Source organism: Eretmochelys imbricata, chromosome 3 (genome assembly GCF_965152235.1).
Source record: "Eretmochelys imbricata isolate rEreImb1 chromosome 3, rEreImb1.hap1, whole genome shotgun sequence".
NCBI classification, from domain to species: domain Eukaryota; kingdom Metazoa; phylum Chordata; order Testudines; family Cheloniidae; genus Eretmochelys; species Eretmochelys imbricata.
This window is the reverse complement of record NC_135574.1, coordinates 195,979,105-196,002,648: the sequence shown is the minus strand read 5'-3', so window position 1 is coordinate 196,002,648 and position 23,544 is coordinate 195,979,105. Positions and strand designations below refer to the sequence as shown.

Genomic DNA, 23,544 nt, shown 5'->3' with positions numbered 1-23,544 from the left:
ATGGGACTGAATCTCTGACCATCTTGGCTAATAGCTGTTGATGAACCTATCCTCCATAAACATATCTAATAATTATTTGTAAGTTACACTTGCATGATAAAGAGATTGCACTACAGTACTTGTATGAGGTGAACTGAAAAAATACAATTGCTTTTATCATTTTTATGGAGCAAATATCTAATCAAAAATATAAAGTGAGCACTGTACACTTAGTATTCTGTGTTGTAACTGAAATCAATATATTTGAAAATGTAGAAAAACATTCAAAAATATTTAATTTCAATCAACTATTGTTTAACAGTGCAATTATGATTCATTTTTTAGTTAATCGTGAATTAACTGCGATTAATCAACAGCCCTAAGTTTTTTTGTTTGTTTTTTAAATGAGTGCAGTACAGCACATTTAAATATGGCATGGGGAAAAGAATAGAAGGGTAAAAACCATTCCTATTGAGACCTAACCTACACACAGTGTTTGCACTGGTAAAAACATTCTGGTTAGGATGCAATTTTTTTCTCTTAAATGGTATAGTTATAGTGGTATAACTGTATTGTTGATGTAGTTAACCTGACACAAAGGTCCCTTATACTGGTGTAGTTTATTCCCCTTCCTGTATGGGGAATAAACCTTACTGATAAGCACATATTCTGCTTTACCTACACCAGTAACCTTGTGGGTAGACAAAGGCTTTGTTGCAAACAATTTGACTATAATGGCAGACATTTTCAGGTTTTCAAATCCTTCCACCTCCCCTCCTCACAAAAATGGTTGGGGGGTGGGAGGGGAAATGTTCCAAGTACTGTAACTCAATTAGAGCACGATATATATTGTCTGTACTTCGCTGAACAAAGCAGCAGCAACTAGAGCAATTTCCAGACATACCACTGACTCAGAAAACTTACTCTGGAGAATGGTTTAAAAACAGTGGCTCTCAAAGCTGTCTTCTATGGAAGAATAGCAGCCCACTGAGCTGCTTCTGTTACAATGGAAAAGGAATGGTCAGGTCCTCAAACAGGGTGCTTCCTGATAGTTGGAGCCCAGTCCAGGATTCCCTTTTACCCCAAAAGGCTTTTAAAATCAAAACAACTCACAGCACCTCTCTGGCTGATCCTGTCTTTGTTGCTTTTCTTCTGCGTACATTTCAATGTAAAGACGACAAACTGCAGAGGCAGAAAATAAACAGGAGCAGAACTAAACCGTTGAGTGATCCAGAGAGAATAGAGCAGTGGGGACTGCAGGTTACCAGGGGAAATGCAGTACTGTAAACATATTCACATTAGAACAAGTTTATCTTCCTTCTGTCCGGCCTTCAGACCATCTAAACATTACTTTTTGTTTATAAACAGGTTTTGTAGTGGCCACAAGAAAGGTGTGAGATCAGTATAGGACTGGGGTAGGGAGACAGTCCACAAAGGACCTATGTTTAAGGAAGCGATCCACAGTGTGGAAAAAATTATAGAACAGGGTTGTCACCTTGGGTATGAAATAAGTCATTAATCATGTCTCATTTAATTCCCAGTATGAGATTTGGTGCTAGCAGTAACCCTTGGGGCCAAATTTGGTCTTAGTTACACTGGTGCAAATTGGGGTAACTAGACTGAAGTTAATGGCATTCCATGGTTGTAAATCTGAAGTAAATGAGGGCTTTTTTTATTTTGCTCACATCTTGTTCAAGACGACTTAGGCACCACAGGGCTATGTATTTTGCAACAACATTTCAAGGCATAAGCTTCAAGACAGTTGTGCAGCAAGTGTCAATTAAGGAGCAATTTAATTATTTGCTGAGACTAAAAATTAAAAAAAAAATTACAAATTTAAAAACAATCCATGTTATGCGTTAAGTACCTGCACATCCTCCTCCTGCCCCAAAGCTAATAGGGAAAAACTCCAACATTGATAAGGAGTATTATTAGAGCTGATGGTTTTCAGAATTCATCTGCACCACCGTTATGGGCCCTATCAGCTCTAGTCCACCGATACTTAAAATAAACCGCTATCAACAAAAAAAAGGTTTCCAAAATTGTGTCCCAAAACAGATTTTCAATCCTAGAAGAGATCAAATACAATAGGCATGATTCTTCTCTCACTTTCATTAATATTAATCAGGTGTAAAAACTAGTTCAAAAGAAGAGAATTCAGCATTATCATGCTATCACTTTCCATTAACTTTAAATAATGCACTAAAAGGATTACCTGCCTAACCTAACCTCCAACCCATTGATTTCCATGTTTCTCCTAGGGTAGCTGATGAGCCTTAGGCTGATCACACTAATACTAGGAAAAGCAGAGAAAGGGTGCAATATGCACCAAAGAGACTTAGAAGTTACACATAATACTTGCTTTGTTCATCCCATAGTTTACTTGTTTGATTAATTTAGGTCAACTATGATTAAACATTAAAAATTAATTGAACGATTATCTAGTGAGGCATAAGAGTAGGGAATGGAACATAAATTGGGAAAAGTGAGGTTTGTAGGAGTGTCTTAACGGGGAGAGTCACATTAAAAATAACAGGTGACAGCATGCAGTGAATCCTTACTAGACAACTCATTTATTTCAACAGGAACTTGAGGTTAAAAAAACAGCTGGTGTATCTCTGATCTCATGTCATTGCACGTATCTGTACCCTGCATAGTAAGTAAAAGAGGGTGAACTTAGAGTTCCAGCCATAACTAAGTTTCTTGGACTTTGAAGGATAGTGTCTTAAGTTTTTGCATTTATAACTAAGAGCCTGATTCTAATACCCTTCTTCACCCTGAGCAATGGGACTACTCGTTGAGTACGATCCTACTCATGAGTAAGGATAGCAGAATCTGGCCCACAGTATTTAACCTGATCACTGTGGACCAAATTCTGATTTCAATTACACTGATGTAAAGACAGAGAAACGTAGGGCAGAATCTGGCTCTGTCCTATTACTTGTACATTACCAAAAACATGGTAGGTGCTTTACATGCTGATCCTTCTCCAAGGAGTTTAATTTGTGCAAGAGCAAAGAATGATGGAAAGAAGGTAAAGGGCCAGGGAAAGCAAAGGAGGGGGTTACAATAAAAGGATCACATGGATTAAAGTTGTTGTGTTCCTGCCATGATGGTTCCACTAGGGTAATTTTTAACTCTCATCTGCACGTCTCTTGTTGCTTCCTTCTTTGACCGACATGGGTTATGGTTTGTGGGCTTCGAAAAGAAGTGATTCTTTAGGAGTGATTTGAATAATGAAAAAAGGGAATCTGGTAGACTGGAGCCAAGTTCAATGTGTAGGGTGGCAAAATCACCATGTAACCTCAACTTCCCCAGTGGAATTAAGGCTGCAGATCAGCCCTGTGACCTATTGTGATTTTAGTTCCCTTTTGGGAGGCTCTCAGATACCATAGCAAGTGGAACAGTTATAAGCAAACAGATCGGACAGAGGGGATGCAAAGGCTGGCATCACTGGCAGAGCAAGGAGGTCAGAGGGATATGGGAAGAAATGAAACCAGAGATCCAGACAGGGGCAGAGATGCACAGGGCCTTGAAGGCAAGGGCAAGAAGTTTGAACCAAATACGATTGGCAAAGGGGATCCACTGTATAGTCAACCAGTGTAGGAGATTTACGTGGCAGTCCATTATCAAAGCACAAAGGAGGGCAGCAGAGGGTTGTCAGTCCTGTTCAGCATAATATGCCTCCCCTTTTCATCTTTTGGGTATATCAGCATGGGTGGGGGGGGGTCTTCCACTTGCAGGTACACTGTATGCTTTATAGAACCTGCTGTATTATACTAGCTTAAGTTTAAAGGAATAAACTTTAATGATACTTCCCCTGGCTTCTCCATTTAGTTTTCCCACACACCCTCCTTTCATACAGGACTATAATATTTGCCAAGGATTAAGTATGGTTAAAGACCACAAGTAATAAGGCAATACAAATACATGTAGATCTAACACTTATACTGGTATACAAATGATACCATCTCAATTAAAATCCTAAGAGGTAATTGAAAGAAAGACTTGTTGCCAATGGAGCTGTAGGAGTGCATTTAATCAGAGAGCATTATTTCTAATATGTACTTGGACAGCAGTTAATGGACAAAACTGTTTATCTTGGATGAATATAATAATGTCTATCACATTAAACTAAAAACTTGAATGAAGGAAAAGATTAAAAGCGTGGGTGCTAGCTGACATGTTATAGCACTGCATGCTGCTAGGCTGCATGTGAATGTAAACTCACCATGTCCAAAAACAATATGACTGGAGACTGCACTTCCAGTTGGATCTAGGGTATGTGATCTGAGGCCCCATCTGCTTTGGGAAAATGGCCTGTTGCTGTTATAACAAAAACTTTGAACTATAGGTCCCCTCTATTGTTGAGTTCAGTTTAGTTAGTGTAGACAGAAGAAAATAATTTTCAACACCATAACAGGAAGCGCTGTTATGCCCATCCACGCTGTTATGCCCATCCACTCTAGCAGCTAAACAGAACTACCAGTTGAGAGGAGTACCAGCTAGGGGTGCCTGTTGTTCAAAACGGTCAGCAAGGAGCTGTTCTCTTATGTGCAAATGGGGCCTAAGGTTTCACAAAACCGAAGGCTAACACACACACACACACACACACACACACACACACGACTTTGAAAACAAAGTCATCATTTTGGTACTTAGCTTGTCTTTTCCAACATGGTATATGCCTTGTGTTCTATCACTAGTCTAGTGCAGTGGTATTCCACAAACTCAAATGCTCAGTTATCCAAAATGGTTCAGTTGATTAAACAGTTTCAACATGCTAACAATTTACAAACAGACTCTGAAACTTAAAAACCCTGCCATAAAATGATTGCCAATCCTAATAATGCCGAGTAACTAAGTCTACTCCAGTTTCTACAATAAGTAGTATTTTTCAAAGACAGGAAATAGTGGCATGTTACAGCTTCACACATGTGAAAATGCAACAAAACTATTACAATTAAAATATTGTCAGCAGAGTCAATGGCCTAATGCTTTTGCAAGGCCATGCGAAAGATCCAGGTTCCATATACAGGCCTGACAGAAGCTTGGCACACACAGGAAATAGGACAGCATCAAGGTGCTGGACAACTGAGGTGGGAATGAATGCTGGTCACATGGAAAGCATCCCTTCTTGTGTAGTAATAGGAATGCTTATACATTCTATAAACTGCAGCTGTGACAGTACAGTGTTACCACACATACTTGAGCAGGTCTGGCATTATAGAGGGAGCTGGTAGTGACCCCAAGACCTTGTCTATACAACTTTTATTTCAAAAATAACCATAATTCAATCAGTGCAACTTTTGTCTTTAGATAAGGTCTTATACCTAGCTTGCCCAACACTAGGCACTATTACAAGAAAAAATTTCAGGGGAGAAGTTTTCCATTCTTGGCAGGGGAATGGTGCCTTTTCTTGGTACTATGAAATTCTGTTCAGGTTTGGCTGAGATAGAGACTGTTAAGAATCACTATTTCCCTTTCTCTCCTTTTGCAACCATAAAACTGACATTTCCAACTTTTAAGTGCTTGGCTTTGCAATCTAAATGTTTTTAACATTTTGGTTTGGGACTTTAAAATGTATGCGGGTAACACACACAGTGCAAGGACATACAGATCACAGAATTCTATTGCATTATTTGAGAAATAACACGTAATTATAAACCTTGCTCTCAAGTTTGCATACAAGGGGACAGAGTTAAGGTTGTGCTTGTAAACTTAACTCTAATTTACTCTTACTTGCTTCATTGTACAACCATAAATATTCTATTAGCAGTTTAATGAGTAACTAAAGTAAAGAACTTAGTTAAAAGACACAGTCAGGATGCATACCAAGGTTAATACTTAGTTTATCTGAAGGGTTAAAGTGTTCAAATTAAACAAAAAACAGATGTTCAAGTATTGCAGTAAACTAAACTCTTGAATTCAGTTTCTAGGTTACAGCAGTGTAATTACAATGTTCTCTTAGAATCATAGAACCATAGGTTAGAAGGGACAGCAAGGGTCATCTAGTCTAATCCCCAGCCAAAATGCAGAATTTGTTGTGTCTTGATTCTTAGTCTGCCTTCTGCAGATTTCAGTCATGTCCTATAAGCTTTTCCCATATGTTAATCATTCTGTTAAATTTTGCCATGTTCAGGATAACTAGATGCTCTGAAGAACATCTCAATTTAGGAGATGGAAGGGAAAGAGGGACGAAGCAAACAATCATTTCCAGCCTAATCAGTTCTGAAACCTTGCAGCAGCAATTCTGGTTTTCAGGGGGGACAAATAATTTCCAGAAATTATTTGGAGGCTAATAATTGTGAAAACTGGTCTAAGCTGAATTTGTCCACTAACATTAACGAACCTGTCACAGTAGGAATTTTTTCTAGTTAGCTTAATAAAACCACCTCATAGCTTAAAATATGGTACACTGTGACAACTCTTAGGGGCCAAACTGCAATCCTTTACTCCTGCCAATACATTCCCATGCACTTTAATTGCAATAACTAGTGTTAATAAGGCCTGTAGGATCCTCAGGCCTGTAGCCACCACTGAACCGAGAAACTGAACTGCCTCCTCTTTAAAGGCTTACTCATAGGAGATGCTGTGTACCCTCATTTTCCATTAATGAGAGTTGAGGGTGCACAGCATCTCTGAGTACATGAAAGCAGATACTGCTGCATTGAGGGACCATTGTAAAAAGGGGGTCAAGTTAAAACAACCTCTCCCCTACAACCCTGCCAGACCTGGAACTGTGGAGGGGAGATCCCCTGCTCCTGCAGGCACTAGGAGCCAGGTGGCATCCCTACTTCCCCCAGCCACATGGCCTCAGGAATGAAACTGGGGGGATGAACTGGTCAGAGACTACGCCCAGCAGTAACAGCTGGAGAAGCAGGGACCAGTAGTCATGGAGGATGACTGCAGTTCTCACTCAGAACACTTCATCTCTGGCACAGACTGGCTGTCTGTTCCAACCCTACTACTCTTTCCCAACCTTTGGCTGTCCATCTAGCTAATCCCCTCCTACCATAATCCCTGTTCACTCCACTTTTATGTGCTATCCCTTTCTCATATACTTTGTGCTGTCTATCTAGATTGCAAGCTCTTTGGGGTAGGGGCTCTCATTATACATTTGTACAGTGGGTGAAGGTACCATCACAGAGCCCTGTTCTTGGTTCTCTCCTAGGCACTACAATAAAAATAATGAAAGGAGGTCGGATTAAGTAATCAGAATGGTCCCTCAAGATTTTCAGAATGCAGGATAGCTGATGGGCTTGTGACTCCAGGACTACCCTTAGTCACAAAGCACCCAGCTTCATCATGAAAGACAGGAGTTAAACAAAATAATTCACTGCGTTCATTTAACTTTACAAATTGGGAAGCAGGTAATTTGGTGCCCAATCCTGCAGCTATTACTTACATGAGTAGCCCCATTGACTTCTATGGTGCAAGGCACTTGAGTAAGAACTGACAGAACATTCCCAAAGTCTTTCAAGGAAAGAATTTAAAATGATAGTAGTTAGGATGTAGGAATTCTAAGAAAAATCAACGTTAGCTGTAGAGTCTAAAATTAAAGGAGGTCTGGTTTTGATGCTTTCAGTACATGCAGTATGTTTCTGGCATAAATCCAGTGGAACATAAAGTACTTGTGCACAATGTCTGCCAAGAGCTAGAAATATAGCACTTAGGCTTTGAAGAACAAATAGTATCTGTTTCCGTTCAATGCACTTAAAAAAAAATTAAATCAAGGTGATCCTTCTGCGGGCATGACTGCATTAGAACTAGCTGACATGCTTTAGTAAATGCTGTAATGAATACATGCTGATTGGAAGGGAATCAACGCCTGCCATTTTATAATCCATTCCCATAGTGACAAAGCTTATATATACAGATATTAAACTTCACCGTATTACAAATGCAGTTTTCCTCCCAATATCAGGCAGATGTTCAACAGAAGCTCAGTGCCCTGCTTTGGCTTGCATCTAGCACACACTTCTACAAATTCCACCAATTGTTTAGTACTGCATATAAAAGAAAAACAGAGCAAACAGAAAGACAGTTGGAATGCAAGGGTATGTCTACACTGCCCACATTGTGCCCAGCGCTGTGACGTGGGCAGTGTAGTCACTCTTTATCGCCAGGGGAGAGCTCTCCCAGCGATTAAAAAAACCCACCCTGAACGAGCGGTGATAGCTTTATAAAGCACTATCTATACTGGTGCTTTTCAGCGCTAAACCTTTTGTCGCTCAGGGGGGTGTTTTTTCACACCCCTGAATGACTAAAGTTTTAGCGCTGAAAGTGGCAGTGTAGACACGGCCGAAGACACTCAATTAAAGTGCTTTATCAGTTCATATATCATGTTTCATGCATCTGTACCTCAGTTTACATACCTCAGAGCAGTGCTCTGAAGATTAGTTAATAATTGAATACTAATTTGCATTTCTATTCAGCTTCCAAATGCTAGTGAATTAAGCCTCAACATCCTGAGGGAATTACCATCAGCCTTATTTTAATAAAGATAAGGAAACTGAGGCACACTAAGGTTAAGGCCTAGTTCACACTAGAAAATTAAATTGGCTTAATTGTGTTACTCTGGACTGTGAAAAATACACAGCCCTGAGCAGCATAGTTAAGCTGACCTAACCCCCGGCATAGACAGTGCTATGGAAGAATTCTTTTGTTGACCCAGCTACTGCCTCTCGGAGAGGTGGATTACCTACGCCAATGGGAGAATTCTCCCACTGGCGTAGGTAGTATCTACACTGAAGCACTAACAGTTTTAAATGTAGACAAACCCTAAGTTATCACACAGCAAGGCACTTAGGTCAAGTCACCTAGTCTCTCTGCACCGCAGTTTCCACATCTGTAAGGTGGAGATAAAAATATATAGGGCTCAGTGTGGCTTACACAGGAACGGAGAGAACAATCCATCTGATAGCTCCCAGGGAATTACAGTGGAGCATGTCCACACTGTCACCATAGCCAACGTAAGAGGCTAGTACAGGAAAATATCATGGCCAAATAGAATCACAGACTTTAAGGTCAGAAGGGACCATTATGATCATCTAGACTGACCTCCTGCACAACGCAGGCCACAGAATCCTCACCCACCCGCTCCTGTAACAAACCCCTAACCTATGTCTGAGCTACTGAAGTCCTCAAATCGTGGTTTAAAGACTTCAAGGTGTAGAGAATCCTCCTTTTGGGGTACCTTGCACCACAGGGGGTGCTAGAAGTGAGGAGACTCTGGGCTTCTCTGCACTTGAAACACTACAGGAGTTAGCTGCATCAGCACCCCTGTAGCACTTCAGTGTGCACACAACCTAGCCTGACGGGGGAGGTTCTCCTATGGAAATAGGTAACCCACCTCCTCGACAAGTGGTAGCTAGGGTGATGTAAGAATTCTTCCATTGACCTAGCACTGTCTGCATCGGGGGGTTAGGTTGGCTTAATTACACCACTCGGGGTGTGGATTTCACATCCTTTAGCAACATAGCTCGGTCAACCTAACTTTTTAGCTTAGACCAGGTCCTGTGTACCTAGCCAGAGTGGGAAAGATGCAAGACAGGATGCTTTTTGAACCATCCCCTCTCCTTGCCAACCCAGACCCAACCTTGCCCTTTAAGGCCACAGAGTGTTAGTGTTCACATGGCCTGTTGGTAGGGTGACCAGACGGCAAGTGTGAAAAATCGGGACGGGGTGGGGGGGTAATAGGAGCCTATATTAGAAAAAGACCCCAAAATCGGGACTGTCCCTATAAAAATCGGGACATCTGGTCACCCTACCTGTTGGAAGATATGAGCTCTTTGCTTCTCCCTACCACACATGCACTTCTATTAGTCTTCCCAGCCTCTCCTGGCTGTAAGAAAAGGCAAGGATTAACTCTCCTTCCACCATCTTGGATCAGATAGGTATTTCTGCTGCTGTTCATAGAGACACTGCCAACTTAAATCAGCTCCTCTCCAAAACCTAGTGTAACTCAAGATTTCAGTAACGGAAACATCAGAAAAAGATATTGTTTCCCTATTTTTAGAGACACAGTTTCCCCTATATAGTCAGGGGTTTCCCGTTCTGAATGTGTGGGTCTTTCAGAGCAGCGAGGAAATATTATAAATAGGAAAAATACAATTACGAAACTGCCAATATTGGCAGCAGGACTCAAACGGGTGCAGCAAGTAAAGCTACATATTTACTGAAGCTGACTAGATTGTCTTCATGGGGTCCCTATAGTTTTCCCCAGCAACAGTGTGATATTTACAAGAATCTACTCTGTTTCATATCTGCTACTCAGAAAGCTGTGGGCAGAACCAGGGAAAGAAATGAGTGATCAGTTGTTTGTCTAGGATTTTAATGTAGATACATTATGTAACCTGTTCTACCAGCTCCAGAATATAAAAAGAGAACAATTACATATGATAATATGCTTACTCATATTAGCATGTACAGAAACATGACATAAAACATTGTCATTATCCAATAAGTGTTAGCATTCTAATCGCATGATTACTGAAATTACTACTCAGAAAGGAAGGAAGGGACGGAGGTAGGAAAAGGATGAGGCTCCTATCTACATAGTTCAGATAAGCAAATTCATTCTTTCTGCAAGCCCATTTTATGACAGCTCAAGAATTTTGATCTCCTTTATGACCCATGCTGGAAGAACAGGTAACATAAGAATTGTCAATGATTACTTAAAAAAAGGCCTGAAAGATCTTATCTTAGAAATATATAGAGAACATTAAATTGTCTGCACTGTTTTTGCTTGTGGTCTCCTTGGAGGTCCAGAGAATATCTCCTAGCCCTTAACTGAAGGAGCCTGGGTGAATCTTTAACAAATGTATTTCCTCACAGATGTATTTCAGAAGTTTGATGTATAGGTATTAAAAAGATTTTAATTGGTTTGGCTACTATCCCTTCCAGTCTCAATTGCTCTGTTTTCCGTCACTATTGATGTAATAATCTCACTAGTTCTCCAATAATCCAATCCTTTCTCAAAAATTGAGTAGATAATACCTGTTATTTTTCAGGTAAAAAACAAATTGAAAATAACTTCTCTGGAAAAAGGCAGCACTGGTGTGTGAGGTTCTCTTTATACTCTTATGAAGCAATAAAGGGGGCAAAAGCACTTTAAATGTCACTCTACAGACACATTTGTTTAAGGTGGCACAGCAAACATGAGTCCATGTACTCTAGAGCTTTCACCAGAGGTTGAGATTGATTACTGTATATACTCGTTCATTAGCCCATTCATTTATAAGCCGACCCCCCAAGATGGATAGGTGAAAATAGTAAAAACTGTACGACGCCTTCATAAGTCGACCCTATATTTCAGGGGTTGGCAAACTTTGGCTCCCGGCCTGTCAGGGTAAGCCGCTGGTGGGTTGGGACGTTTTGTTTACCTGGAGCGTCTGCAGGCATAGAGCCCCTGAGCTCCCTGTGGCTGCAGGTCGTCGTTCCCAGCCAATGCTCCCAACTGATGATTTCATAGAGTTTAAAATCATCAGATTTTGGTGTAGACCTGTTTATAAGCCAACTCCCACTTTGATGCGTCATTTTTTTACCAAAAATATTCGGCTTATGAACGAGTATATACAGTTCCCTTTTAATCCACCCTTCATCCAAACACAAAACTCCCTTAATTACAATTCACTCATGGCAGAAATTGGGGTAGGAGCGTGAGGCTGTAGCCTAGGATTGAGCTCAGGTTATCTACTAAATAAATTACAGAAGAAAGAATGCCAGACTATATTCATTTTCTGAGATAGGAAGACTACCTTCCAAGTCGATATGCAACCAACAAGTTTGGCCCATGGAATGATCACACGGATTTGTGAAAGCTGTCTGTATTTTGTGGAGTTCTGAAAGTGGTGTTTGGCTTTCTAAAACTGCAGCTGAATTACAATGATGGATTACTCAGTAACACTAATGCAGAAGCAATGGCTCAGTGGATACTGGACTTTGGTTTCACACCTGGAAATACAAGGATTTTCTTCCATACGACAACAAATGCTACAGATTTTAAAAATCTCATGAGTTATTGGACAACATAACAGTCTCACCCCCAACTCAGAAACAAGTGTCAAGCCCTAGCCTTCCAAAAAAAAAAAAAAGGTATTGTGCAGTCCATTTAAAAAAGGAACCAAAAATATACCTCACTTAAGTTAAGTAATGTCTACTGCACTAAACATACTGTACACTCCCACATTTAGCAATGAACATTTAAAGTTACCTTTGATTATCCAATAAAAGGTAACAATGATCCAATCATAACAACTTGAATTACAAGCTGCATTTTATTTTCTACCATGTTTAAGCATTCCTTAGAGTATTTAAAGCAGCTCAGGGACAAAAACAAACTAATGCCAAATGAAGGAGAAGCAAAAAGTTACAGCGGATGATGGGAAACAGCAGAACTGACATATTTTTAGAATTAGCAGCTTATCCCAAGAGATGCATAATAGAAGGAAAATAAGCTACAAGTTCTTTAAAAGGAAGTGAATTACTCTATAGTAAGCCACATGTGTGATGCATTTTAAAAAGATTCCTAATCACATACCAGACATTTGGTTTAGCTACATGAAGTGACAGTTCTGTTGTCATATTTTCCCAGTTGAACCTTGTGTTAAAACACTGTTAAAACAATCCACATCCTTGCATAAATGGCAGTGAAATGTAAAAACATTAGAAAAATGGAAAGGGTGTATTAAGGTAGCATTAAAGATACAAAAGAGTAGCAATCAACGTGCAGAGAACCTGAAAGTGCACTAACCGAAATAAAGCCCACGACCCTTCTTGGGAATTCCTTAGAGGCCACTTCTTTTATAATTTAATATGAATTTTATTTTTAAAAGCAGAGGATCTAAGTGAAGTACTCAGACAAGTTTACAACTATATTGGCTACAAACCCAGCATTTAAGTTGTTAACACTACTGATGACTAAGGCCCTACCAAATTCGCGGCCGTGAAAAACGTGTCACGGACCATGAAATCTGGTCTTCTCGGTACTTTTACCCTATTCTATACAGATTTCACAGGAGAGATCAGTCTCTCTCAAACTGGGGGTCCAGACCCAAAAGGAGGTTATGGGGGGAGGGGTGTCACAAAGCTTTTGTAGGGGCACTGCGGCTGCACTGCCTTAAGAGTTGGGTGGTTGGAGATCAGCGGCTGCTGGCCATACTATGCTATCCTTACTTCTGTGTTGCTGCTGCTGACAGGTCTGCCTTTTGAGCTGGGCTCCCACCCAGCAGCCGCCACTTTCTGGCAGCCCAATTATGAAGCCAGTGCTGCCGCCACCAGCAGCACAGAAGCAAGGGTGACAATAATGCAACCCCCCTACAATAACTTTGCAAACCACAGAACCCCCTTTTGGGTCAGGGACTCCTACAGATACAACACCATGACATTTCAGATTTAAATAGCTGAAATCATGGTATTTACTGTTTTAAAAATTCTATGACTGTGAAATTGACCAAAATGAATCACAAATGTGTTAAGGCCCTACTGACGACAAAAACACATTGAACAATGATTCAGGGTGGAGAAAACAGTCAAAGATGGTGCAAATTTACAGTCTTCCCCAGAGAGGTGTGATCCAAACAAGATCTGGAGTTTCTGGTTCCTTAAATTCTAATAGTGGCTCTGGCACTAATTTAATGAATGGTCTGAGGTAAAGCACTTAAGGCCTATCCCTGTTTGCCCCCCACACCCCCATTAATGGGGACGCACATACTGATTTTAATGGATACAATACCAGGCCCCTATTCTTTGTGCCTCAGTTTCCACTCCCCTTCCTCATGTGTAAAATGGGGGTGCCTATCTCAAGGAAAAGGTGGGGATTTTTAATGTTTGTAAAGTATACTTGAAAGACTAATGGCTAAATATGTCCAAGTGGAAGAATTAGTGCACAAGGGAGACTATAATCATTTATGGTGAGTTGCTTAAAGGGACAAGTTTGATTAGCAAGGATCATTATAGATTAGTAGTTTTTAAGGCCAGAAGGGATCATTATGATCAGGGGTGGCCAACCTGTGGCTCTTCAGAAGTAAATATGCGGCTCCTCATATAGGCACCAACTCAGAGGCTGGAGCTCCACGTGCCAACTTTCCAATGTGCCAGGGGGTGCTCACTGCTCAACCCCTGGCTCTGTCACAGGCCCTGCCCCCACTCCAGCCCTTCCTGTGCCCTCGCTCCTTCACCTCCCCCCCCACCCCAAGATCCTCCTGCACGCCACAAAACGGCTGACCAGGAGGTACAGGGAGGGAAGGGGAGGCGCTGATCAGTGGGGGTGCCAGTGGGTGAGAGGCGCTGGGGGACTGCTGATGTATTACCGTGGCTCTTTGGCAATGTACATTTGTAAATTCTGGCTCCTTCTCAGGCTCAGGTTGGCCACCCCTGATTATGATTATCTGGTCTAACCTCCTGAATAACACAGACCATAGAATTTCACCCAGCAATTCCCGTATCAAAGCCATACCACCCTGTGGTTGAGCTAGACAATCATTTTAGAAAGACAATCAAACTTGATTTAAAGACTTCCCGAGGTAAACTGTCCCAATAGTCCATTACCTTCTCTATTAAGAATTTGCTCCTCAATTCTAGCCTGAATTTATCTAGCTTCAGACACTGGATTTTGTTATGCTTTTGTTTGCTAGGTTAAATAGCTCTCTACTATCAGAAATGTCAGTACTTACAGACCATGATCAAGTCACCTCTTAACCCTCTCTTTGATAAGACGGAGGCTTATGTGATTAATGAATTACAGGCCTAAATATTAGTACTTGGAAAAAACACAACTTGGCTGAAATTGCTGAACTGCCAATATGCAGAGGGGCATACCAAGAGTCTCATCAGCCTCTGTGAGATGCATAGCTGAAATTTGCTGCAGCCTGCTCCACTAGAGAGCAGAAGGGGAGTGTTTGTGGTTTACTTCAGCTAGCTGGCCACATTCTAGATATTGGCATGGGGTCAGAGATCACAGGTGTGTGTGTAAACTGTGCCCTTGGGAAGGATATCACATCACTACACTTCATCATGAGGCTGGGGTGCACCATTCCCACTGAGAGCAAGGGCCTGATTTGGCTCAGCACTATTGGAGGTCAAACAGAACATGCTGGGTTCTAAAGAAGATTACTATTTTCCCCCACAACAGTTCTATCAAAGGTTTGGTAAGACTTTATAAAGCCAACAAGACACTGACTCCTAAATACTCTTCCTCACAGACCAATCATATTCAGATTTGAGACAAGTGAAGCAAAAGGGAAGATGGTTAGAATGCAGGTGGCATATGTCTCTCTACCAATGGGATCCATGACAGCATACACAGTTTTTGAAAGTGACTTACCATACATTTAATTATTTTCAAATTATATTTAATATGTTCTTTTCTGAATCTGCCAAGGGTTCATTCAAGACCATCATTTTTCTATGTTGGAAACATAGGATTCTTCCTCCATTTAAATTGAAAAAGGCAACAGACCAAGATTCGGTTCTTTTATCATTATATTTTAAGTTTTTTAATATTATTTTGGGCCTGTCATAAAGGAGTTTTTTGTTTCTTCAGGAATTTCCAGTAAAAAAAACCAACAAAAACAGAATAAAAACACAAGACATGATTTCTGAATGCATCATTACTAGCTGTAGGTTAAACTAGAAACACTGTTTTAAAGCAGTTTGTGCTGATGAATTATGTCAGGTCTATTGGAAAAATGTTAGAGAGATCTAGAATACCAATATATTTTGTTCTGTGGTGGGGTGAAAACATGAGGGTGGTGTGTGTATTTGTCAATTCCCTGTCCCTCTCTCCTCCCCGCAACTAACATATCTCAGAATCTAGTAACATCAAGGAGAAGAGTAGTGGCAGCGTAGAGGAGAAGAAAAAGAAGGAACATATGGTCCAAGTCTGTATGCTGCTGAGCACCCTCAACTCTGACGGGAGTTGTGGGTGCTTGGAATCTCATCAGATTTGGCCCTTAAGACAAATGAAAAAACTCTTACCTCCTTCACCATTACTCTGTCTACCCAGATACACTAAGTACCAAATCAAGGGTGCAACACCAATTTTAGTGAAACTAATGGCCTCTGGTTGCAGTATATAATATACACATGTATCTTGTGACAAGTACATTGAAATGAAAAACTAGATCAGATGGAAACATGCTCATTTTGTTCCACTGAAACTGGCTCAGCAGTATTTAGCAGTGCTTGACCTAGTTCCTACACCAGCTTTTTGCTGTCATTTCCTTCGACAATCTGTCAGTGCAGTTGTGAATATAGAGATTAAGGAATGAAAGTTTGGAAACAAACGATCTGGGCTTTCTCTGTTAACACCATCTACAGTCAGAGAGCTTTTGTGATCTAAGCAATAAGGTACGCAGTGCCAGAGTAGCCTCTTTGTACAAACAACACAGTACTTCATAATAGCTGATGTCCTGCAAAAGGCTTAAGCCTTGAAGCAACTGCTGTATACTACTTTACTGCACTCTGAAATGAATGTTTGGAGGAGTTTGATTTTTGACACTGCCCCTAACTAGAAAAATCAATGTTAACTCTCCATCCCATTTTTCAATCAATGAAGAGATCAGTATCTGTAAACAGCTTTAGGACTAGTCTACGCGACAGGTTTAGGTCAACATACGCTGCTTTGCTTCAACCTAGCTGTGGAAGAGTCTTCCCTTAAATTTGGCTCCCGCTGATGTAAGAAGCTCTCTATGCCAATTTAGTAACACTACCTCCCTGAGCGGCATATGGTCATGGTCGATGTAATTAGGTCGATGCAGTGTCTACGCTGACATTGTGTTGATTACGTCAACTGTTACTGGCTTTCAGGAGCTGTCCCACAATGCCCCACACCAACAATACAATCGATACAAGTGCTCCTGGTGAAGGCATGAACCACCAAAACAAGAAGCCCAGTGTGCACCCATATGAGCGATTTAGTAACCAATGTAAGTTAGGTCGACTTAATTTTGTAGTTTAGACATGGCCTTAATTTTCAAACTGGCTTACTTGTTGTATTCCACAATTCTTTTTAAACAAGGCTTTTTTCTTTTTATAGAAAAAATATTAGGACTAGATTTACTACTCACAAAAGGGAGGTACAAATACTGTTGGCCTGAAACAGATGCTGTGCTCACTTGTCCTACACAGCTCTACCACTGTACCTCAACCCAGACATTAAACAGTCCTGTTTTCAGTTTTGGGCTTCTTGACAGGAGAAAACCATTAACTTGCTGTACCTCCTAGACCTGAATACTTTAGCTACATAAGGAAGATATCAAATCAAGTTATATCCGATTTAATGCCCCCCAATTATTCACTTCCCAAAAACAACAGTAATAATATTCTACGTCCTCTAAAATAAAATTAGTTTAAAACCTGGCGCATAAAAACTAAGTCTCTTTGCTGGCTAATTCTAGATTATTAAAATTCATTATTAACCATATTATATACTTCGGTCAAGAGTAACTAACTATTTTAGATGTCCAACTTGAGAGCCTCAAAGGGGCCTGATTTTCAAACTGTGGGTACTCAGCAATTTTTGAAAATTGGGCTTTTTTAAAAGACATTTTATGTTGGGCACACAAAAATTGAGACAACCACAATCACTAGTCACGTTTGAAAATCTGGGCCTAGAAGAGGATTTACAAATAAAAGATTACTTTTTTTTTTTAATTTCTTAATATGAACCATGTTCTACTCATAAAAATAAATAATCCAGGAAACTTGCACAGGAAACCTTCAGTGTAGGTTTCCCAAAACACATCTACAGCATACAAAGTGCTAAATCCAATCATGGTAGCAGGACACTACAACTTTTCTATTTTGCAACATTTTATGTGCACAAAAAAAGGAAACTCAAATCTTCTCCCTCCCCCACCTTGCAAATTCAAGATTTGGGGGAAAAATCATCATTTTGCTGAGCATGTTCGGGGCAACCTTTGCAGTTCTGTCTATTGCCAACTAAAATGACAAAATACTACAAAGCGGTGGATTTTAAACTGTCAGTCCAAGCAATAAAACAAAAACAAATCCAAGACCTTTGAAGGTAATATGAAGGGGGGGAAAAAAAGTACTACTGTTAAACATCAGCAGGCGTGTATACACGCGAGGGACTGTGTGTAGCAGAGATCAAGGTAACTGCAGGTTTTGAGTAAAATTTACTTAAACGAAAGCCAAAAATCATCAGTATAAAAGTATTGGCCACTCTTCCTGTTAAAAGATATTTTGGGGGCGGGGGGGGGGGAGAGAATGGGAAGGAATCACATCTGAAAATATAGCTGTTCTTCCTCTCTGCCTTTTAAATTTATCTCCTTTTTTATAATAGTGTCCAGTCTCCCCGATATCATGTTACCTCTGCAAATACACTGCTTACCCCTGTAAAAAGTGTGAGGATGGAAGCCACACAATTTTGTTTCTTCTAGCAAACTAAAGTTGTGTTGGATCACAGATCCTTTGTAAACGAGCCATAAAACACAGGAGAAGGGCACAGAAAAATAGGTCTGTACATTGTCGTTCTCAGGAAGCTTAACAATAGAAAGAATAGAATACCAATTCAGTTTCCCTATCGGTTATGGGGAATCGTCCCAAGTAAACAGTGGCGAAATATTTTGTCATACAGGAAAATAAAGACTTGCAGCTTAACACACGCAAACAAAACCCCCCTTTGTTTTGTTTTCACCCGTCTGCTCCCATGCCACTCCACTAACTGGCTTCAAACCGGGATGTGTGCAAAAGGAAATGAAGTCCGAGCTCAGCAGGCGCGTCTCGTTTTGGGGGCAAAAAAAACCAAGTCAAGTTTAGAAAGAGTCAAATAAAGCCGGAGGCGCTGGGCTCAGCGGCAACTCCGTGACAAAGGGCCGCGCTCCGCAGCACACCCAGCTCGGCCAGGGGAGGCGGGGGGCGGCTACGCTCTGGTGCCTGGGGAACTTCCCGTGAGGACCGGCACTGACAGCGCTCCCCAGGCAGGTAGGTGTCGGCACAGACCCACGCGCCCGTCACCGTGCCCGGGACGGCTGGGGTGCACCAGAGGCAGCCGGCGGTGGGGGGAGGGGGGGATTTCTGCCCCCTGCCCCCCCACCCCCAGCTAACACGTACCGGCCGAGAGGCGCCACACTCACCCGGCCCAAACCAGCGGCGCCCACCGTCGCGATTCCGCGCGGCTCGAACCCCGGCAGAGAGCCCCGCGGCCGGAGGCGCGCCCCCGCCGCTACGGGTCCAGACCCCCGGCAAGGGGGGAGGGCGGAGAAGTTCCGGGCTGGGGCGCGGAGCCCAGAGCGCCTCCCGCTCAACCGGCAGGGCTGCGGCAGGGACCGGGGAGCTCCCTTTGTGGCCGGCTTCGAGGCGGACGCGAGCGCGAGCTGCCGACCGCCAACGAGCTTCCAGCGCTCTGGGTCTGCGGCGGCGGTGGCGGCGGCTCCAACACCCCACCGGGTGGGCGGGGCGCGGTGACCGCATCAGCCCGCGCCATCGCGCGGGGGGTCGTGGGAGTTGTAGTTCTTTTTTTCTCCCCCACCCCTTGGGTGGTTAGTCTCTGCCCTCACGGGGGGGAGGAGGGGGGGGGTTGATTTTGCCAGAGGAGGTTCCCAGCCCTTTGGGTGGCGGGTGCAGGAGCTGCCGGGCTGTGGGGCAGGCCGTGGGCCAGCGGAGCCCATCAGGCTGGCTCCCACCCTGGCCCGTGCCAGAGCTTCAGGAAAGCCTGTAGAACAGGGCAGCTATGGAGTGATCCATCCCGTCTTCCACTCCCCGCTCCTGGCAGTCAGAGGCGGAGGGTCTCGTCCCAATCCCCCTGCATTGGGTGTCCCCCACACCATAACAGCTCTTGGTGGACCTCTCCTCTGTGAGCTTATCTCCTTCTTTTCTGAACCCAGTTATGCTTTTTGGCCATGACACCCAGTGGCGGATTAGCCACTGGGCCAACGGGGCCCGTGCCCAGGGGCCCCGGCCAATTGGGGCCCCCTGGAAAAATGGGTGTCCCCGCGACTAGCTCCACCCACCCAGCGCTCCTGTTGGGAAAGATCCCTGCATCCCAACCCCACTCCCCACCTGGAGCACTGGGTGAGGGGACAGGGTGGGGAAAGCCCCTGTGCTTTGACCCCATTTCCCCAACAGGTGGGCGGGGGGGGGGGGGATTGCAGGCAGAAGGGAGGGGGAGAGGCCCCCCACTTGCTCTGACCCAGGGCCCCACAAATCCCTAATCCACCTCTGAACATCCCATGGAAATACGTTCCATCGGTTAGTTGTGCACTGAGTGAAAAAGGAGACTTCCTCTTGTTTGTATCCAACCTGCATCTGCCCAGGGAAGCCAGGGCAGTGGGTTGAGAAGCCTGATGCCACACTAGCTGAGTGCATCTGCCCACGGGAGTCTCAGAGCAATGCACTGTGAAGCAACTACCAATTGGGGATGCCTGACTGGAGTAGCACTGCCAAAGTCAAGCGCTTGAAAGTCACAAAACAAGCCTAAAAAAAATCACAATTGACTTAATAATCATGTTTAAAATAAATAAATAAATCAGGGGTGGGGGTTGGCCTCAGAGAGGGGAGGGTTCATATTTTTGTGCAGTTGTAATTAATTTCCTTGAAAAGAAGGCGGTCGTCTTAGCCCTGGGTGCGGGTATTATTGCTCCGATGTCCATTTTATAGAGTGGGAAACAGGGACAAAGAGACTGACTTGTCCAAAGTCATACAACAAGTCCATGGCAGAGCTACGAATCCAGCTGCTGAGCCACAAGGATTGGATGTAAAACAACCTAGTCACATCTGAGGCAAATGCCACGCTATGATACAAACTTAATCATGTGATGATGATGCTGTGTGACTCTCAAAAGTAAAGTTAGGACTCTGTTGAGCCCTGGGTTGCTTTTGCTGAATTTGGACAATTCCAGAGAAAAAAATCCAGAACAGCAGCTGGTCATTTAATTTATCAGTGCCACAATTCACCCACAGCTGAGGAGAACAACTTACCTGCCTGACAGAGGGGTTATGAGTCTTAGTAAATGTTTGAGCTTGGAGATCCTCAGACAAAAGGCCCTATATAAATGCAAAATATTATGATTCGATTTTATAGGTTCCTTCCCCCATCCAATTAATCAGAGACACAGTGTGCATCCCAAGGCCCGGTATGGTCTATGAAGTCTTAAAATACATCCCACCATGACTCTCATCTCCCTATAGTTATAGAGAGAAAATAAAAAGCTGATCAACTCCAGATTTTTATTCCTGGTGAACACAAACAACTAACTTTTCCCTTTTTCCATCAAGGAACATACAAGTAAATACAATGATTGTGCGTATCTGTAATTGGTTTAAATGGATGTATATGTATATAAAAATTAGGCATGATTTTTGGGATCCTGGAATGCTACTAATAGACCCTTCAGCATTACATAGGTTAGGCACCCCACAATGAAGCAATGAAATAGAAGGTAGGAAAAGAATTGACTCAGATACAAAAGGCACCAGCTGTAATTCATCGACAACAGCTTCAGCGACTTACATATTTAAACAGAGAGAGTGAAATTATTAAATGATTATTCAGTGATGTATGAGAATTCCCATGAGATACACCTGAGATGGTGGTATGATATGACAAGTAACTGATCATTGTAGTGGGAACGATGATACACACTCACAAATATCAGGTTTCAGAGTAACAGCCGTGTTAGTCTGTATTCGCAAAAAGAAAAGGAGTACTTGTGGCACCTTAGAGACTAACCAATTTATTTGAGCATGAGCTTTCGTGAGCTACAGCTCACTTCATCAGATGCATACCGTGGAAACTGCAGCAGACTTTATATATACACAGAGAATATGAAACAATACCTCCTCCCACCCCACTGTCCTGCTGGTAATAGCTTATCTAAAGTAATCTTCAGGTTAGGCCATTTCCAGCACAAATCCAGGTTTTCTCACCCTCCACCCCCCCACACAAATTCACTCTCCTGCTGGTGATAGCCCATCCAAAGTGACAACTCTTTACACAATGTGCATGATAATGAAGTTAGGCCATTTCCTGCACAAATCCAGGTTCTCTCACTCCCTCACCCCCCTCCAAAAACCCACCCCCATACACACACAACTCACTCTCCTGCTGGTAATAGCTCATCCAAACTGACCACTCTCCAAGTTTAAATCCAAGTTAAACCAGAACATCTGGGGGGGGCGGGGGGTAGGAAAAAACAAGAGGAAATAGGCTACCTTGCATAATGACTTAGCCACTCCCAGTCTCTATTTAAGCCTAAATTAATAGTATCCAATTTGCAAATGAATTCCAATTCAGCAGTTTCTCGCTGGAGTCTGGATTTGAAGTTTTTTTGTTTTAAGATAGCGACCTTCATGTCTGTGATTGCGTGACCAGAGAGATTGAAGTGTTCTCCGACTGGTTTATGAATGTTATAATTCTTGACATCTGATTTGTGTCCATTTATTCTTTTACGTAGAGACTGTCCAGTTTGACCAATGTACATGGCAGAGGGGCATTGCTGGCACATGATGGCATAAATCACATTGGTGGATGTGCAGGTGAACGAGCCTCTGATAGTGTGGCTGATGTTATTAGGCCCTGTGATGGTGTCCCCTGAATAGATATGTGGGCATAATTGGCAACGGGCTTTGTTGCAAGGATAAGTTCCTGGGTTAGTGGTTCTGTTGTGTGGTATGTGGTTGTTGGTGAGTATTTGCTTCAGGTTGCGGGGCTGTCTGTAGGCAAGGACTGGCCTGTCTCCCAAGATTTGTGAGAGTGTTGGGTCATCCTTTAGGATAGGTTGTAGATCCTTAATAATGCGTTGGAGGGGTTTTAGTTGGGGGCTGAAGGTGACGGCTAGTGGCGTTCTGTTATTTTCTTTGTTAGGCCTGTCCTGTAGTAGGTAACTTCTGGGAACTCTTCTGGCTCTATCAATCTGTTTCTTTACTTCCGCAGGTGGGTATTGTAGTTGTAAGAAAGCTTGACAGAGATCTTGTAGGTGTTTGTCTCTGTCTGAGGGGTTGGAGCAAATGCGGTTGTATCGCAGAGCTTGGCTGTAGACGATGGATCGTGTGGTGTGGTCAGGGTGAAAGCTGGAGGCATGCAGGTAGGAATAGCGGTCAGTAGGTTTCCGGTATAGGGTGGTGTTTATGTGACCATTGTTTATTAGCACTGTAGTGTCCAGGAAGTGGATCTCTTGTGTGGACTGGACCAGGCTGAGGTTGGTGGTGGGATGGAAATTGTTGAAATCATGGTGGAATTCCTCAAGGGCTTCTTTTCCATGGGTCCAGATGATGAAGATGTCATCAATATAGCGCAAGTAGAGTAGGGGCTTTAGGGGACGAGAGCTGAGGAAGCGTTGTTCTAAATCAGCCATAAAAATGTTGGCATACTGTGGGGCCATGCGGGTACCCATAGCAGTGCCGCTGATCTGAAGGTATACATTGTCCCCAAATGTGAAATAGTTATGGGTAAGGACAAAGTCACAAAGTTCAGCCACCAGGTTAGCCGTGACATTATCGGGGATAGTGTTCCTGACGGCTTGTAGTCCATCTTTGTGTGGAATGTTGGTGTAGAGGGCTTCTACATCCATAGTGGCCAGGATGGTGTTATCAGGAAGA

General features: G+C 42.7%; 1 protein-coding gene across 1 annotated transcript in view; it reads right to left on the bottom strand.

Moving 5' to 3' along the window:
• The window catches only part of PELI1 (pellino E3 ubiquitin protein ligase 1), a 55,590-nt gene extending 36,214 nt beyond the window's left edge, over positions 1–19,376 (bottom strand). The window contains exon 1 of the mRNA XM_077814043.1: positions 19,083–19,376. The gene's annotated coding sequence lies outside the window, so the exon portion shown is untranslated. The remainder of the gene's footprint in view (positions 1–19,082) is intronic.
• Between the last annotated feature and the right edge of the window lie 4,168 nt (positions 19,377–23,544).